This window comes from Sphaeramia orbicularis, chromosome 3, assembly GCF_902148855.1.
Source record: "Sphaeramia orbicularis chromosome 3, fSphaOr1.1, whole genome shotgun sequence".
Taxonomy (NCBI): domain Eukaryota; kingdom Metazoa; phylum Chordata; class Actinopteri; order Kurtiformes; family Apogonidae; genus Sphaeramia; species Sphaeramia orbicularis.
Genome location: NC_043959.1, coordinates 24,492,490 through 24,512,970, shown reverse-complemented (window position 1 = coordinate 24,512,970; position 20,481 = coordinate 24,492,490). Strand labels below are relative to the sequence as shown.

Genomic DNA, 20,481 nt, shown 5'->3' with positions numbered 1-20,481 from the left:
TTGAAAATCTTATTTCAAGAAATCTTATCAAGATAATTTTCACTTGTTTCACTAGCAGATTTTTTTTTACTTAATTCAAGATTTTTTTTTTGTGCTTAACCCTTTCATGCGCAGTGGTCACTACAGTGGACAGTTATTCTCCAGCTGTTCTCTTGTATATTTGTGGATTTTGTGGTTTTCGTTCCCTATCAGCCAACACAGTGAACACTTATGCACCATCCCATACACTGCAATTCATCCCATTACTGTAACTTTGCTGTTCTTGATAAACCTGATCTGCACTAACATGTTTGAGTGGAAACCAATTGCTAATTGTTATTAGACTGTAATGAACACCGTTTTTTTTTTTCTTTTTTTTTTTAGAAAAAAGGCTGATTTTTGCATATTATCTTCATGAAGTGAATAATAATTAGTATTAGGGTATGTTAAAATGTGAGAAAACATCAGATTCGCAGCATTAAAAATGTTTTTATCGCATATCACTTTCTGATATAAGGTTTTAAATACACGTTCCTTTGCTTAAAAAAATTAAATGCATGGTGTCCAGCTGAGTGGACATTTTTGTAACTCCTTAAAAAAACAAAAGCAAACAAACAAAAAAAAAAAAACAATCACATGGTTTTTTCATGCCTAAAGAGGAATGAAACCACTCAGGAAAAATATCTTGACTAAGGTTCTCATAATTCATGCATGAAAGGGTTAATTCAAGAAAAAGTGACTTTCTTAACAAAGACATTGATAACTGAAGGTAAAAACAAGTGCTTCCATCCACTGTCATTGATCCAACTCCATGGGTTTTACTGGTGAATCAATGTTGTAGAAGATGACACTGTTTCCACGGTAACCACGGAGCCTTTGAACGTCCAAATGGGTCATATCTGATGAGCATGAAAAGATGACAAACTGTATTTTATACCAATTATTTACATGCATTGACAGGATTAGTGGATCAGCAGATATTAAACAGTTTAGATTTGGTCGCCGGTGGATGTTTGGGTATTTATGGGTTAAAATATGATGAGAAATCATTTAGGGAAGGTTAAATGTGGAGAAAAATCATTTGGATGTTCTAGGTCTTTAAGGGTTAAGCAAGTGGAACAGATTACAGTGAACCAGGCTGAACCAAACCAAATCATTCTGGATTAAAATGTACTGGCCCTGAAACATATCATATCCCCTAGTGTAGTATCTCAATGTGTATTAAATCATCTAACAAGGGAGATAAGTATACCTCTAATGTTTCAATATCCATGGTAGTAAATGATGACATCTGTTTTCTTGCAGAATCATGGAAGGATACATAATGGATGCCGGTTTGTGCATTTCCAAATGTTTTATGATTTAGTCCAACTGTGATACAACATGACAATACAACTGCAGAGTTCGCAACCTAAAACAGGGTTTGCATCATTTCACATATTTTCCATTTTAGAGATCCTAAAATCCCACAATAGTGAGGATGCATCCACTGGGTTTAAAGCAGTGGTTCCCAGCCTTTTTTGGCTCATTTTAACCCTTTCATGCATGAATTATGAAAACCTTAGTCAAGATTTTTTTTTCTGGAGTGTTTTTATACCTCCTCAGGCATAAAAAAAAATTGCGATCGAGTTTTTTTTTTTTTTTTTTTCATGGAGTTACAAAAATGTCCATGCATTTAATTTTTTAAGTAAAGAAACATGTATTTAAAACCCATTATCAGAAAGTAAAATGAAAACAATGAAATAAAAACATCTTTAAGGCTGCTAATTTGATGTTTTCTCACATTTGAACATACTCTAATGCTAGTTATTACCTCATAGAATATGCAAAAAAAACAACTCTTTTTGTCGAACAAATAACAATTGATTTGCACTTAAACATGTTACTGCAGATCAGGTTTATCAAGAACAGCAAAGTTAAAGTAATGGTATGAATTGCAGTGTATTATGGGATGTTGCATAAGTGTCCATTGTTTGGCTCATATGGAACTACAGTGATCCCTTATTTTTCACGGTTAATGGGGACCGGCGTCCCCCGCGAAAATCGAAAATCCGCGAACTGGAGCCAGAGCCCCCCGAGCCTATCCTAGACCTAGGTACATGTATGTATGTATCTATAAATAGTATATAAGTACTGCAAATGTAGTAGTAGTAGTAGTAGTAGTAGATTTTATTTATAGAGCACTTGTAATAATTGTAATAAATGTATATTATAATAAATGTAATAATTATGAAATAAATAAGATATATATAAAAGAAGACAATGATTAGTACATGTATACATGCATATATATAGATCGGATACATGTACATGTACGTACTGTAAAACATCTGAAAGAAAAGAATGATTAATAACACAAGAAAATGTCAGTCGGACATGTACATGTACATGCACAAAAATATATACAGAAATTTAATGTACATGTATACAAATGATAAGACGTACTACATGTATAAATTGCATAAAAGAAATTACATATAAATAAATATATTTTATGAATAAGTAAACAAAACACACACACATGTGCATACCAACTAACAGCTGATACGTACTCTCTCCTCTCTTCATTCGTGACGCTTATCCATCGTATACGTACACACGAACACACGCACATCTACTCCCAGCTCTCTTTTCCTCTCATACGCACAAGAAACGAATCATTTCTCTCTCTCTCTTTGGTCTCGAGCATCAACACACACAAACACACGTACATGGGCATGCATGAACTGACATTTCTACATTTTCTCTCTCTCTCTCTCGCTCGCTCTCTCTCTCTCTCTCTCTCTTTTAACATTTTTATGTAAAATAACACTTACAAAAAATCCGCGAATAACTAAAACCGCAGAACTTAAAGCGCGAATTGGCTGTATAACTGTAGAACTGTATAACAACAAAACCTATAAATAGACAAGAGAACAGCTGGAGAAGAACTGTCCACTGTAGTGACCACAATGCATGAAAGGGTTAATATCACAAATTTCTGGTGACCCCAGTCATTCAAAACAGAGACTTTTTTTTTTTTTTTTTTGCTAAAATTGATTTGTTTCTTGATCGAACAACTGTACTTAGCATTGGTGGAAAAAAAAAATCTAGTCTTTTTCCTTTGGATTGTTTATGTTTAGATGCACATACCAAATAACTACTTTTGAAACCACACTGATTTCAATATGGAAAAACAAAACACATTCAGTCAGTGGTTCCCAACTTTTTATGGCCCGTGACCCCTTTAAACATCACAAATTTCTGGCGACCCCAAGCAAAATGGAGACTTTTTTTTTTTTTATTACTAAAATTAATTTGTTTTTTGATCATGTAATAGTTTGCTATACTATGTTGCAAATAAACATTAATTTTAGAGGAAATTTAGTCTATATAATGTATACTATTAGGCAAGGCAAGTTTATTTGTATAGCACATTTCAGCAACAAGGCAATTCAAGGTGCTTCACACAGGACATTGAAATAAAAGAAACAAAAAGAAACACATTTAAAACATTATAAAAGAAACATGTAAAAGGTGATTAAAACAGCAAGCAAGAAAACAACACATAAAATCAAAATAAATAAATAAATAAATAAAAACACACACATATTAAAGTAAGAGTTGCAGTGCAGAGTTTCAAAGAGAATATAAAATTTAAAAAGTCAAAAGCCTTTTAGTCAAAGGCAGCAGTGAACAGGTGAGTCTTTAACCTTGACTTAAAAGAACTCAGACTCTCAGCAGACCTGATATTTTCTGGTAGTTTGTTCCAGATATACGGAGCATAGAAACTGAATGCTGATTCTCCATGTTTAGTTCTGACTTTGGGAACACAGAGCAGACCTGCACCAGATGACCTGAGTGGTCTGGATGGTTCATTATGGACGGAGGCAGAAAAGCCAGGTGTAGATTACTGCACAAAGTGAGAATTTGATTTTCCTTGGTCAGGATATGTACAGTCAGTCCAGCTTGGATTTCCAAGGCTGACAATTAATACTCAACAAACAAGAACTCAAACTATTAATTATGAAAGAGCTGCAGCATCTGAAACCGACCACAATGAACATTTTGAAAGATAAACAGTACCACAGTGCTTCAGTTTCAGCTTCACAGTTTGTCATGTCTTCTATGGATTGGGATTGTCTCTGTCAACTCACCATGTATTTTTGATTAGTACGTTTTTATTTCTATCAATTACTAGAAATTCCAGGCGACCCCAAGGTTGAAAAACACTGGTTTAAAGTTTTCGACAGACCAACCTAAGGATGAAGCCAATACTTTAACTATTCTAACAAATGACTCCATTCGGCTCCTATTAAATCCCATTAAATCACATCCTTTTAAACTGCCAACTTTTCCCCTGTCAGTAATTCTTTTTATGAGGCTTTCCTGTCTATTACGTGGGCATTGACAGACATGATTGACAGTTTGGCTCCTGGACTTTAGATGAATCAGACTTTCTAGGCTTCGTCCTCTACAATGAAGCGCACATAAATGAAGCAGACAGTGTCTTGAGCTAATGACTTACACAAACAGGATGCACAAAGGCTGCTGTCATGTCAAGTTTTGTTTAGCTTAATTCCATTTAATTACTATACCTCCTCTGTAAACACTATTTATCCAATTTAGAAATGTTCGGCATTCAGTCTGCACTACATCAGCATCATACGCCCCAATTATATAACTAATTACACAGCTGAATTCTTCCTAAATGTCACAATCTTTATTATTTTCACTTTTTTTTTTTTTTGTATTTTATTTTAAACTAGAACATCTTAATAGTCCTCACATCATGTCCATATAATATTATTCACATACACTACAAACAAAGTTAAGGATATTTAACATTTTTTGGCTATTTTTTCAGTTGGGATTCTTGCACAGTGCTTTTTACTTTTTTTGTGTGTGAATTGAATTGAAACATTTTTTTTAATGACCAGACAGTTTTATTTACACATGGCAAAAATGACAAAAAGTGACAAAAAATAATAATAAAAGCTAAATACCCTTAACGTTTTGTTTGTAGTAGCTTTGAACAGTTTCATTCCAATAGTATATTTGTGTTGATTTCAGAACCTGCAATTTATGTGTTTTTATGAAACTCAGCTTGTGTCAATCTCTTACAATGTTAATACATATATTTATCTTTTTAACTGTTTAAATTATTGCTGTTTGCTGCAGTAAAATTGTATATTTCCCCAGTGCAGGACCAATAGAGCAGTGGTCCCCAACCACTGGGGTCACCAGCTCTTCTGGTACCAGACCACACAGAAAAAACTAAAAAAATATTTTATTTCCATTTTACTCTCAATCACACTTTGAAAGATGTTTTATTTGGATAAACTAGACTCTCTTTTAATAAAATCCATCTCTTTTGACCTGTCTCAGTCATGTGACACCGAAAATTAAACTCACAAACCAGGTACAATGAATAAAAAATAAACATCTTTGCAAAAGGGAAAAGGCCCAAAAAAGAGGTTAAGAAAAACCAAGCTACATTTAATAGAAAATATCAGGAGTCGTACTTAAAATACGGGCTTCTGCTGACATTTGACATGTTCCAAACATTATCAGGGATTTTGGAAGAAACTGAATGTGGGCCCTCACTCTCCCACCTGGTCCAAGGTCACCTATCTCTGCTTTTGTAAGAGTTTGAGCATTACAACCTAATCACAAAAGACCCACAATATGCAAAGGAATGGACCTTAAATAATAAAAACACACTTAAGGAGTAGACGGAACATGAGGAACGTCCCATCACCCAGTGGTGTAGTCCAGAGTATACGGCGGTACATGGAGAATGCCTACTTATTTTTCAGTCAGCATTGCGTACACCCACGTATTTCCACTTCTAAATCCCTCTGATGTGCACCATTCTGTAGTATCTGAGCCAAATTGCCCATGTTTTCTCCTAGGATGGTGAAGTCATGACCCGCCCTACTATGCTTCTAATTGGCTAGTACTTGGTACCTTCACTGATTAGATTGGTTAACTTTAGGCATGAGGACTGATGAGCCAATCAGAGGCAGAGTAGGGCGGGTCATGTCAAGGAAAACATTGCTAACTTAGCACCAGAGCCAGGGCTCTGCTTAGCGCCGGCCACCTCTGGAACCAGATTGGACACCTCAGGTGCCAGTGCCACCCAAGTTGATTGACAGGTCACTGCACGTCTCATTGAAAGATGCGCGATTATTTAAAATGTGAACAAGAAAGGCAGAATAAACTTCTTTCAAATGAGTGACACATAGAGAGAACCTAATTTCACGGAATAAATAATTCTGCGGTAAATTTTAAGGTAGTTTCAGAATAAGTCACTGTTTTAAACTACTGACCATACGACTGCACATTTAGAGGAGGGATGTTGTCGCCAATAGTTAACTTTTTGAGTAGGCTAGCGTTATGAAAGGCTAACGTTATCCTAAGTTTGCCTCATGTTGAATACATTTCCATTCATGCAGCTGCTTGTGTGACCAGTAAAACCTACAAACTGCTCCTGATCAAGTCATGATAATTTTATAATAGTGAGCAAATACTACAGACAGATAAAAGAATAGTCTTACATGTCACTGTTTCTAAAACGGCATTTTTCTGGACTTTAAAAAAGCCAAAAATTGAGAATATACCCACTTCTCCAGGGACCACTACACCACTGCAGCAGAACAACATTAAGTACTCTAGCTTAATTAAAATTCATGTTAAAAAACTAGTAGGATGTTTTATTGGTCAAACCTCAATCAAATATAACTGTATTCATTATAATGGAGAATGTGTTTACATACTAGAGACAAAAGCTGCACTAATTAAGTATTTCTGATAAGAAAGTTACCGGTGCACCATCTGTGTTACCATGGTAACGGTACGTGCACACGCATTTTGGAAAAACAGGACGCAACGCAAAAAAACAAGCACTTAAATGGTCAAATACTTAAATTAAGCAAAGTCCGAGACGAAGCATCATGAATAATTTAATAAAACAACTTTATGACGGTAAGCTAACACTTAGCAGATCCAATCGTACAAGTATTATTTCTCCAACACATTAATTCACTGAATGAGCCAAAGATGAACAAAACTTAAAGTTGTATTATGAAGCAATGATGATGAATTTTGTCTTACTTTTGCTTTTTTTTTTTTTTTTTTTTTTTTTAATCATAACTTGGTTTTATACGAATTAAGCTTCTGCTATCGGCTAATCCATTGTTTTGTGTTGCATTGAAAGGATTCAGGATTTCAGGGTTTAACAGGTTAGGGTGTAAAATGTGTGTTTTTGCCACTTCCTAGCAACCACACACATAAGGCTTTAAAAAAAAAAAAAAAAAAAAAAAAAAAAAACTGTTACCACAAGGAACTCTAGCTTCTTCTTTTTTATTTTTCTCCATGCACACCCAGACTCTAACCTTAAACCTGACCCATGTACATAAAAGCGGGAGGCTAATAAAGTGTCCTTACTGTGTTGATATTCTTGTGTTTCTTGGAGTGAGGACGTGACCCCCATAAAAACTGAGAAGCACACAAAAAAGAAAGAAAAAGAAATGTATCCCAGTGGGTTGTCACAGGTGTGCTGGCTTGTACAGTAACTACACACAAAACCCACATAAACTGTTAACGACATTTCCTTTTTCTCAGGACCTGCTCAGGCGGCTTATGTTTCACTCTGGAACAGGAAGGAAGGATGCTGGATGCTCACTTGCCTCATCAGCCTCCCACCCTCTTACCCAAACAGCACAAATTAGGAGTGAAATCTCCCAGGAACCCCCCGTCGACTTGTACAACCTACCACCTATCAAGGGCCGACACGGGTCAGCGGAGGCTGCGATCGCACACATGGAATGGAAAGAATGCACCAGTCGTATTCAAAACAAAGCTTCACGCTCCTACTGTCGGACAGAACTCACAGCTGTACGGCCCAGTGAGCATCCAGGAAAGATTTTTTTTTTTTTTTTTTTTTTTTTTTTTAGCAGTTATATCTTTATATGTTTGGAACACAACACTGAAATCACAGAGTAAATATCCAAACCAAGATATCCTCCTGAGATCCAGCAATGCATTTTTGTCCTCTATAGTGGACAAGAGTTTCACAGTTTTACATAAAAAAAATATAAAATAAAAAAAAAAACCAAACAAACAAACAAACGCTGTCCACTGCAAAGGACATTCCATTAAAAAGAGAAAAAAAAAAAATCCGAAATGTATCTGAAAAAAACTATTGCATCATGCTGTTTCCAATCAAGGCAATTATTCAATGTAAAAAAAAAAAAAAAAAATTACTTTCCTGGAATATCTCAGGAGGATATTCTAGGGTTTTCTGTCATTATTACCTCCACCAGTGAAATGGCGGAGGTTTTATTTTTGTCAGGGTTTGACTGTCTGTCTGTTTGTTTGTCTGTTAGTAAGATAACTCAAAAAGTTATGGACGGATTTGGATGGAATTTTCAGGAAATGTTGATACTGGCACAAGGAACAAATAATACAATTTTGGTGGTGATCGGGGGGGGGGTTGATGAAATTTTCAGAAAATATTGATACCAGCACAACGAAGAAGTGATACAATTTTGGTGGTCATGGTGGGTGGGTGGGGGGGGCTGATCTGCCTTGGCGGAGGTCTGCGTGCTTTTCTAGTGCTTTTTCAACATCAGCTTGAATTAACTTGAAAAGTGCTATACAGTCACGGAAAAACATTTTTTAAACCATCAAAAGTCATGAAAAACAATGGTTATGCAATCAAGCACTAACTCCTGTGTGTATCATGTGACTAAAACATACAGAAAAGAAAACATGGATTGCGTAAAAACAGTGTTTTTGTCAGTACAATGCCATAGATATTTATGGAAGAACTGAAATGATTTTGGTTATTATCAAGAAAACATGAAAAATGGATAGATATCAGCTCTGAAATTAAACTGTTATGAGCTATTTTTGTTGTTGTCATTATATTTGTCCAAACAAATGTACATTTAGTTGGACCAGGCATTAAAATGAACAAGAAACTGAAAAAAAAAAAAAAAAAAAAGGGGGTGGTCTAATAATTTTTTCCATGACTGTAGAAATCTAATCCATTATTTTTATTAAGCTTTTTGGATGTTGTTTATGATCTATCGCATGAATTAAATCCGTCCTGATCTTTTCCTATAGCTTAACAAAGTGTTTCAGTACTTTCATTGTTTTGAGCATAACACACCCACTTGTAAATCTATAGTGCCAAATCCCTGTGCTTTGTAGAGCCAACAGCCTCCTCTATACCTTCTGGATGTGTTTTTTTTGTAAGTTTGCCACTCTGACATTACAGCAGCAAACTTCTGAAACTTTTCACAAAGGAAACATTTATACTGTACTTGCTTGATCATCCTGTCATACTGTATTTGGCTGCTTTTACTGTACACCAACCAAGATATATTAATGGCTCAGCGGGTTCCTATTCTGGCACTGGCAGCCGTCCAGTCAGCTGCAACCTGAAGAGAGACACAGTCCAGTCCGACCATCTCTTAATGATCTACTGCTAAAAGTGAAAACTGGCTCCTGGACTTACATGAGCTTTAACCAAACTAGGTGATGTGAGGGAATCTGAACCCATAAATAACAACTCCAATGACCTATTAGAGAATTATTAGTATCTTACATGTATTAAAGGGGACCAGCACTCAATTTGTTGGGGGGATCTGGTTTTGCATCCCTACTTCTGATCAATTAATTTCATCCTTGGGGGGGCAACCAACCAACGTAAATAACAGGCAGGTTGTGACAGTTTTCTTTTTCTTCCACCCATATCCTACATTACTGGCACTAACGTTAACCTGAACCGAACTGTCGGCAGTCTCGGAATTTGCGAACGTCCCCATGCACTGGGACACCGTAAAAGGGTGGGTGGGGGCTTAAACGTGACAACTTAACGGGGGCCCAGCATTTGTGTGTCCAGTTGTGAAAATTTTGTGTAAGATCTGTTGTATAAGAGAGGAATAGAACCTGGGAGTTGGACGTTAACCCCACACCACGCCAAAAAAAAAAAACAAAAAAAAAAAAAACAAAAAAAACATCCCCCCCTCTGTTTTTTTTTTTTTGACAAATCACATCCTGCCAGTACTGGTCATGCTCATAATATTAATTGCATTTTGTGTATTACTTATAAGCAAGAGAGGTGCAAATTAATTAAAAGATAAAATAAAAAAATCGCCATAAATGCACCACACTGAAATTTTTTATTACGTGAATAATGCACAGGGGCAGAACCAATGGGGAGCTGCCTTAAAAAAAAAAAAAAAAAAAAAAAAAAGCTTTAACCTCCTATGATTCAGCTATGGGTTTTCTGTCCACATTTGTGGATAAGAGTTTCACAACTTTATACAAAAAAAAAGAAAAGAAAACTGTCCACCACAAAGGACATTCCATAAAAATTTTAAAAACTGCATCTGAAAAAACTGTTGCATCATGATGTTTCCAATACAGGCACTTATTTAATTAAAAAAAAAAAAAAAACAACAACAACAACTTGTATTTTGCTGACATTTCCTGGGTCTTAGGAGGTAAAAAAAAATTCAGTTCATATCTCTACAATCCAATGCATCAGTACCTTTGGCAGAACTTAAAGCAGCGTATGACTTTCATCACCAGAAATTTGTGATATTAAAATGGGATCACGAGCCAAAAAAGGTTATAAACCACTGTTTTAGCTGCATCAAAAAAAATGTTAATATGTTTTTTTTCCTGAACAGAACAAAAAAGGGGAACTAAAACGATTCAAAGATTTATTTTTATTGTCAATTCGCTACATGCACAGGACATACAGAGAACTGTGACACTAAATTCCATGAACTTTTTTTTTTTAAAAAAGAGGTAAAAATACAACAAGAATAAGTATAAGTGTTAAAAAGACTAAACTACAGGGGTTGGACAAAATAATGGAAACACCTTCACCTCAAGATGATAATGCCCCAATCCATACAGCTAGAATTGTTAAAGAATGGCATGAGGAACATTCTAATGAAGTTGAGCATCTCGTATGGCCGGCACAGTCCCCAGACCTCAACATTATTGAGCATTTATGGTCAGTTTTAGAGATTCAAGTAAGACGTCAATTTCCACCGCCATCGTCTCTAAAAGAGTTGGAGGGTATTCTAACTGAAGAATGGCTTAAAATTCCTTTGGAAACAATTCACAAGTTGTATGAATCAATACCTCGGAGAATTGAGGCTGTAATTGCCGCAAAAGGCGGACCTACACCATATTAAATTATATTTTGTTGATTTTTTTAAGGTGTTTCCATTATTTTGTCCAACCCCTGTATAATAGAATATAAAGAGTATATAGAGTCAAAACACAGTAATGTCCCATCAGAGAGCGAACTTTAATTGATTGCCATTCCAACATTTTTTCAATATAAAGTATCTCCTTGTTTTGGATAATCCCATATGGTCCAACTAAAGCAAAAATGAATTGTGGGTCATTTAACAACACTAATCTATCAAACTGTCTCTAAAATGTCCTATCAGAGAGTTTTCGAATGCTGTGTTTTGACTCTATATCAGTGTATTTACAAAGGCAGTGGTAGTGCAATACAGTAACTGTTATGAGATGAGGAGGTGAATAATGGATCAAAACAGCAGCAGATATGGCAGTAATTCAACAGCTGTTTTAGTGTCTGAACACAACGACACCCCTGCTATGACATCGACTCATTCTAAATTCAATAGTTTCGTTCTGTTTTGTTTCCCTGCAAAATTCATACCTATGTTGTTTTGGGTGCGTTCGGCAATGAACCTTTTGTGTCGTTTAGTGGTAGGACGGCGTGTCGGTAATACACTGCGGTTCAGTTGCACAGCATGAGGCTTTCAGGAAACAACACCCTGCATTCAGTAGAACCTAGAAAATGGAGGTGGACAGCCTCCGCAAAACTGAATCACCGCAAGAATGTTCCAGCTATTAGCTATTACTAGATCTGAAGGCAGTGGAAAGGGGCATGTGTGTGTGAGTGTTTGTGTGTGGGGTGAAAGGGTTGGGAGATGGCATATATCTGGTTGCTAACGGTGATTAGATGCACATGTCAGGCCGTCATCAGCAGAGGGAGCAGGCCGGAGCGCCCAGAAGATAAAAGAAGACTCCAGCCTCGGTGGGTCGGACGAGAATAACGAGCAGAGTATTTACATAGCAGTCATCAGGTTGATAGTTTGTGTAATAGATGTCCGACTCCAGCGTGATGCATTACCAGAGCCTCTGTTTCTGGCGTGACCATCAACTACTGCGCAGCCCTGATCAGATAATAGGCTGCACATGGACCCACGCTGCCCCGAACCATTCTAAAACTTAAAGCGTTAGCCTGTGTGTGTGTAAATACGCTGAGCAGGGTGTTACATGCATCGCCTGTGGAGTGCATGAGCATTAAGCATTTGGAAGAAAACATCAACAAACAGCAATTTTCCATAAATCACTTCATTTGCATGGACAGGAGCGGTAAGAAACTGTCGGAATGCGTTCACTGATCAAACATTTGAAGCTTTTCCAAGCAGTCGTCTGCAAACGCCTCGTACACGACAAAACACACAAAGAGCCTAAATCCGATCTAATGAAAGACTTTGTCAAAGCAAAAGGTTGCACAATGATACTGACTTTTTCTGTGTTGTTTAGCAAAGTCGTCAATCAGTGAGTTGCAATTTTCATGTCACGGCTGCACGGCGAGCACTGTATCCATGTTATCACTCAGCACTTAATAATGAAAAGCAGAGAGAGAGGAGAAAGAGAGAGAGAGAGAGAGAGAGAGAGAGAGAGAAAACTTTTGTTCCTCGCCGTAAGTGGCATTTCTAAAGGCCAAAACACAGAAAAGGCAATTCAGTTACAAATCAGAGTCTGTCACTGTGCACATTAGCGGCTCTGTCAAAGAGCAAACATGAAATGAAATGTTTATCAGACACTGTTTTTGGATAAGGAGCTGACGGACTGTTAACCCCTTCACGACCCACAGATTTACAGCTTTCTACGAAGTCACTTTATGAATAGTTTGGGACCTTTTTTTTTGACATGGGCTACGTTCAGACAACAGGTTCTTAATGCACAATTCAGATGTTTTGGAGAAATGCAATTTTTTGCGTGCACATTAAATGTGACTTCTATCACTTTTGAGTATGAACTGAATGCGACCCTGTTGAGCCACATTATGTAATAAATTCCCATTATGTAATAAAAGTTCCAAATGTAATAAGAATGTCACATCATCTTGTAATAAAGCTGCATTATGTAATAAACTGACACATTTTGTAATAAACTACCTCAATGCATTATGTAGTAAATTTTTTCGCATTATGTAGTAAGTTATTACAATTTGAGAAATTTATTACAAAATGCACTTGACACATTTTTATTTTCTGGAAAATGTAATAACATGGTTCGTTACGTAATAACGACACTCAAGTAGATTTTTTTTCCCCCTCTTTAATTGAAGTAGCCCTGCAGATTAGTAGCTGTAGTAGTGGTAATGATAGCCTACCTATTAGCGTTACATTCACAACTAGAAAAGCACTCGGAGAGCGCAGACCTCCGCCAAGCGCAAAAATTCCCCACATAATCGGTGATACAAATGCTACATTTATTTTTTAAAATAAAATCCGCCTTCTGGATCAGATCCGGATCAGCCTTTGAAATGTGATAGATAGATAGATCCATGTGATTAGTCCACACACTCCAACATGCACACACAAAGTAGAAAATGCTGATGTTGAACAATAAATGGCTTTATTTCTAAACAGAACCACCTTTTTAAGGCAAATTAAAAATATTTTCATCAATATAAGGTGTCTATGCCAGTTAAAAAAAAAAAAAAAAACTCAGGAAAGTGTCTTTAACAATGTAAACAACATTTCTAGATATAAAAAAGAGCTAAACCGTCACACCTTCGGTGGCTAACTTGCAAATAAAATGTATTTTGCTGAATATATTTCGGTCAATATAAAGTGTCTATGGCAGCTGAAAAAAAAAAAAAAAAAAAACTCGGGAAAGTGTCTTTAACAATGTAAAAAATTTCCTACATAATGCACTGAGGTAGTTTATTACAAAATGCGTCAGTTTATTACATAATGCGGCTTTATTACAAGATGACGTGACATTCTTATTACATTTTGAACTTTTATTACATGATGGGAATTTATTACATAATGCAGCTCAACAGACCCTGAAGTGACCCGCATGCGCAAAAGAGGTCCTGATGTAATACATGACCACACAGGTACGTACTGTATTTATGGATGTAAATATATTTTTCCTTATGGGATGCCGAATTGTGATGTTTATCACATTTCAATGACATAAAGGTTGGATAACCATGACCTGGCCATTCAGACTGAAGAATACGTATCAGACTTAGGACCACATATGAAAGTGGCCTGGGTCGATTTGAAAAAAATCAGATTTGTGTTGTTCAAACTGTCTTTAACAGATCAAATACACGTCCCATATGGGCAAAAAAAAACCCTGATTAAGCCACATTTGCCTGCAGTCTGAACATAGCCATGAAGACATTGGAGTAGATTAAGGTTCTCAGACATTTAGCGCTTTTAACTCAAGAGGCATGAGCCAATATGAGCCAACCAATCAGAGATGAGGATTTTTGAGCAGCTTCTTAACACTCAAAGAAGCACAGCTGCCTTTGAACGGTACTGATACTGGGATCAGGGTGTTTGTTCTTTATCCAAATAAAAACTCCAGACTTTTTCAAAACTGCTATTTTTTTCCCCCCAGACCTTGACTTCATGTCTACTACACACAACAGGTACATTCTCTACCAAAAAAAAGTAGGCACGCAAGTACAAAAGTTGATTTTAATAAATATATGAATGCATAATAGGCAATAAATTATGTTTCAGTGACAGAAACTTTTCCAAACATTTGAAAATCACAAAAGTGACAAAATGTCTGAAAAGGCCGGAGTGACTTTATGGTTTGTTATGTAAACAAGCAGACTGTGTTTATGGAGTCATCTTCTAAGTTGTTTATCATGAGGGAAGTGAATCAGGTGCTTAAGTAAAGAAAGACTAATGGATTAGTGGTAATTAGGCTATCACTCAGGTTTTACAAATTAAAAAAAAAAAATGTGTGATAAAAGTCATACACTGCTTTAATCTGAGCTTTTTATGAAAATCTACATGATCAGTAAATTCATTAATGGGAAAGCACCTGATTTTCACTGAAAAATGCAAAATTCAGAGGATAATAATATAATAAATGGTGATAAATCACTTAAAGGAGTGATATTTTGCTTTTTTAAATGGAATTATGTATTTTAAAACATTTCCCTGCGGTCTACATAAAGTGTAAATGCTCTGCTTGGGTCTGAATTCTTCATTAATTCAACTCCACAGGTCCATCTTCATCCTATTTCTGAATAATGACACCAGAAAGGTCATTTTGAGCGCTGGCCCTTTAAATGCAAATGACCCCACCCTCTTCCGGATTGTTGGCTGTGCTCCTCTGTCCCGTTCAACCACTTCAGTTCATTAATACGACCAACAACTGAACATTTTATGTAATCGGCTTGAAGTTTGGACATATTTTCAGTTTTTACTACAACCGCGGCTGTTGATAAACAAATTATGGTGTACTCTGAGAAATGTTCATCGGAAGTCTTGACCTTATATGTGCAAATGTCATGACGTAACTAGTTGTAAACGTAACAAATTAAGAAGAAATTAAAACAGATTGTAGAAATCCACTCGATTATTACCAAAATGAGTATAAAGATAGCTCTGCAGCACCTGGAGGGTTCAAATTCAAACTGTATGAACTATTAGGGTCCAAATACACAAATAAATGAACCAAAGACTAATGACTATGACCCTTTACGGAAGCCAATGACATAACGACTGATAACGTAATAATGGCCAGTAACTAGGGATGCACTGATACCGATACAAGTATCGGCATCGGCTCCAATACTCAGTGTGTGTACTCATACTTATACTCGTAAAAGTAATCCGATACAAATGCACTGATACCACTTATGGCCGTGTGACACTCACAGTTCAGTGCAGCAGGTACACGGCGGTGGATTAATGTGTGGGGAGTGTGAAGAGTGTGGAGATTTTTCAAAATAAATGTTTATGTTTATGCATTTGGCAGACACTTTTTTCCAAAGCGACTTACAGGGGAAAACCAATCAAATCACTCAATCAATCAAATTTTATTTATATAGCGCCAGATCACAAAAAAGTTATCTCATGACACTTTATATATACAGTAGAGTTGGTCAAAACCAGACTCTAAGCCAATTTACAGAAACCCAACAGAATCCTCCAGGAGCAAACACTTGTGACTGGTGACAGTGGCGAGGAAAAACTTCCCTTTAACAGCAGAAACCTCGAGCAGACCCAGACTCCTGGAAGATGGCCGTCTGCCTTGACCAGTTGGGGTTAAAGAGAGAAAATGACGGTGATAAAAGTAACGCTGACCGCAAGTAACGTTAAAGACACAGACAGATACAGACGCAGCGTTCTGTCCGTCCTCTGCGTACATTCCATCTGTTTTCCAGGTGCTGGTGGATGCGTACCCAGACAGAAAATACCAGTGGGAGTACGGAGCGGTGCGGACCCCTGCCAGCGGAAGTGAAAACGAAACTTATCGCTCATTTCTCTTTTCTCTTCCTGCTGAAGCTAAGCTTTTAATCCTTACCAGCAAAAACGCTGCAACATTAGTATCACATTAGTGTTACCTCTGTCGTCTCCATGTTTGTTATTACTGACTTTCTTCTTCTTCTTCTCAAAAAACTTTACTCTTCTTTGTGGTATTTGTCCAGTATGGTAAATTAAGAGCGGCGCCCCCGGTGGATTGATTGAGAAACGCTCATTCCAACACATTAAATGTCAGTAGCAGCACTTCGTTCCAGTCAGACTAATGACAACGACAATAAAGCACATTTACAAAAGGAACTAAGAACTGGAATGGGATTATTAAGTACTCGTACTGGTACTCGGTATCGGCAAGTACTCAAATGTAAGTACTTGTACTCATACTCGGTCCGGAAAAAAGTGTTATTGGTGCATCCCTACCAGTAACGTAATAAATTTGCCATTTTTAAAATGTAATAGACCAATAATGTAATAACTAGCCAGTAATGATAGCTTGAAAGGCTAAGGAGCAGCAGGCAGGACTAGAGAGGATATTAACCATCAAGTTAAATAGACAAATACATGGAGAGAGAGAGAGGGAGGTTTTATCACAGTTATATCTAATAAACGAACCTTAAATACAGTGATGTTAACATATTATTTCGTTATTGGCTCAGTTATTATATTTGTGAAGTTTTTTTTTTTTTTTGTACCAAGCCAATAACCAAAGTTATTAATAAACCAAAAGTTATAACATTATCGGTCCAGGACTTTTATTACATTATTGTCCAGTTATTATGTTATCGGCATATTACATTTTAAAAACAGCAAATTTAATAGGTTTAGCAAAATATGACCCCTTTAAGAAGGCTTAAATAAAGAGGAAAAACTCATTTGTGAGATGACACAAAAGTAACACGTGCTCTTTATGCATTAATCCTGAAGTGAAGCTTGAGCTGTTTATTTTTCTGGGCTACAGATGAGCAGGGAAGTGAGATGTGATCACTGGAGATGTACGAGCAGCCACATTGTAATTCAACGTGTGAGCAGGAACGCTTACAGCTGTCTCTTTGTGATCGGATCACCAAAAACACATGTGAACAACCCCGGTGTGTTTTGCGGCTTTACACACCACGTAACGCCATCATTTCTTCCCGGTGCGACCGCTGTGAGATACCTGGTCCGGCATCTGACACTGGGACAGAGATAATGGAACATCCAATGAGACAATCCTGCCAAGGCTGAGAGAAAGCAGGCCACAGCACAGCTCCACAGAGCACTTTACTGAGCAAACAGGGACCCACAATCCACAGTGAAAGACTGCTGCAGCATAAGAATCAGATCGCCACAGATTGTAAGAGTCCACAACCAGGCGGAGGATCGGGGAGGTGGGGAGAGAAGAGAAAGGTTCTGAACAGCTGCTGCTAAAGCGCTACTGAGAAACACATTAAAGTCCTGATTGCTATGCGGAGCAGCTCGGTACAGTAGTATACCATGGTTGAGCTGAGATCCATAGGTCAACACACAACGGCAGCTGATCAAGGGGAGCGCTGTCTCATTATACAGGGAATTTTATATCCACCTGATGTTAAATGTAAATTAATTATCTAAAAAAAAGAGCTTTATTCCCTCTGACATAAGGACACTGAGCCAGACCATGAAGAAAAACAACCTGCATTTGGCTGTTTTTGATTGATGTACTGTGTATTTGTCCTTACACGACAAAAATTAAAATCTGACCAAATGTATTTTTAATAATAATAATAATAATAATAATAATAATAATAATAATAATAATAATAATAATAAAAATAAACTTTATTTGTATAGCACCTTTCATACAGAAATTGTAGCCCAAAGTGCTTCACATTGATTGAAAAAATACAATATTAAAATACATTAAGATTTGATTATACATCAAGAAATAAAATGAAATTTGAGAGAAATACAATAAAATAAAAATAAATATAAAAACAAACAAAAAAAAAAACATTCTCATTTCTAGTCAAAATATCTCATCACACTTAAAATAAGACATAATCACCTAAAGAGGAACTTTTCAATGAGATATAAGAACTTATTTTTAGACAACAGATCTTAAAAATCTTCGAGAAATCTTACCAAGATAATTTTCACTTGTTCCGCTCGCAGATTTTTTTTTTGCCTAATTTAAGATTTTTTTTGTTTTGTTTAATTGAGTGATATTTTTTGTATTGAAAAACCTGATGTATATAATTAGATACATGCGATACACAGATAATCCACCAGGGGGGGAGGAATTTGTTCACCAAGGCAAGGCAAGGCACGTTTATTTGTATAGCACATTTCAGCAACAAGGCAATTCAAAGTGCTTCACACAAGACATTGAAATACAATGACAGGGAAAAAGAAACACATTTAAAACATTATAAAAGAAACATATAAAAGGTGATTAAAAACAGCAAGTAAGAAAACAACACATAAAATCCAAAAAAATAAATAAAAATAAAAACACACACATACTAAAGTAAGAGTTGCAGTGCAGAGTTTCAAAAGAGAATAAAATTTAAAAAGTCAAAAGCCTTTTAGTCAAAGGCAGCAGTGAACAGGTGAGTCTTTTAACCTACACTTAAAAGAACTCAGACTCTCAGCAGACCTGATATTTTCTGGTAGTTTGTTCCAGATATACGGAGCATAGAAACTGAACGCTGATTCTCCATGTTTAGTTCTGACTTTGGGAACACAGAGCAGACCTGCACCAGACCACCTGAGTGGTCTGGATGGTTCATACTGGACTAGAAGGTCTCTGATGTATTTTGGGCTTCAACCATTCAGTTCTTTACATGCTAACAAAAGAATTTTAAAGTCTACAGGGTGGGGAAGCAAAATTTACAATGAACATTTAGTTGTTTTTTCTCAGCAGGCACTACGTCAACTGTTTTGAAACCAAACATATATTGATGTCATAATCATACCTAACACTATTATCCATACCTTTTCAGAAACTTTTGCCCATATGAGTAATCAGGAAAGCAAACGTCAAAGAGTGTGTGATTTGCTGAATGCACTCGTCACACCAAAGGAGATTTCAAAAATAGTTGGAGTGTCCATAAAGACTGTTTATAATGGAAAGAAGAGAATGACTATGAGCAAAACTATTACGAGAAAGTCTGGAAGATACTATTAAAGAAGAATGGGAGAAGTTGTCACCCGAATATTTGAGGAACACTTGCGCAAGTTTCAGGAAGTGTGTGAAGGCAGTTATTGAGAAAGAAGGAGGACACATAGAATAAAAACATTTTCTATTATGTCAATTTTCTTGTGGCAAATAAATTCTCATGACTTTCAATAAACTAATTGGTCATACACTGTCTTTCAATCCCTGCCTCAAAATATTGTAAATTTTGCTTCCCCACCCTGTATTCTCTGAGAGACAGGAAGCCAGTGTAGAGACCTCAGAACTGGACTGATGTGGTCCACTCTCTTGGTCTTAGTGAGGACTCGAGCAGCAGCATTCCGGATCAGCTGCAGTCATTGGATAGACTTTTTAGGCAGACCAGAGAAGATACTATTACAGTAGTCAACTCGACTAAAGATAAATGCATGGACAAGTTTTTCAAGGCCTTTCCAGTGACACTACAAGTCTGTCATTAATGAGTAAGGAGGCAGAACTTTGCCAATTTTGAAAAGGGATTACCAACGTGTTCAACAAGTTTGCGTTATATTATGCTTTTTTTTTTTTTGGTAAAAAATAATATTTGAGCATTGAGACCTGAAGTATCAAATATGATACAAAATTGAAACTCATACATGGAAATTAATATCCAGATCTATTGCGTAAAAAAAGCTCTTATATCTCACTGAAAAGTTACTCTTTAGGTCACAGGTGTCAAACTCCGGTCCTCGAGGGCCGGTATCCTGCATGTTTTAGATGTTTCCCTCTTCCAGCACACCTGACGGTCGT

The 20,481-nt window shown here is 36.5% G+C and overlaps 1 protein-coding gene and 1 long non-coding RNA gene across 2 annotated transcripts in view; both read right to left on the bottom strand.

The window, feature by feature from the left end:
* The window catches only part of adamtsl3 (ADAMTS-like 3), a 786,695-nt gene that overhangs the window by 486,936 nt on the left and 279,278 nt on the right, over positions 1–20,481 (bottom strand). The window lies entirely within an intron of this gene.
* Positions 15,558–20,229, bottom strand: LOC115413382 (uncharacterized). The gene is made up of 3 exons (XR_003934460.1): positions 20,219–20,229; positions 20,158–20,161; positions 15,558–15,763 (listed from the first exon to the last, which is right to left on the bottom strand). It is a non-coding gene; the product is annotated as an uncharacterized LOC115413382 (long non-coding RNA).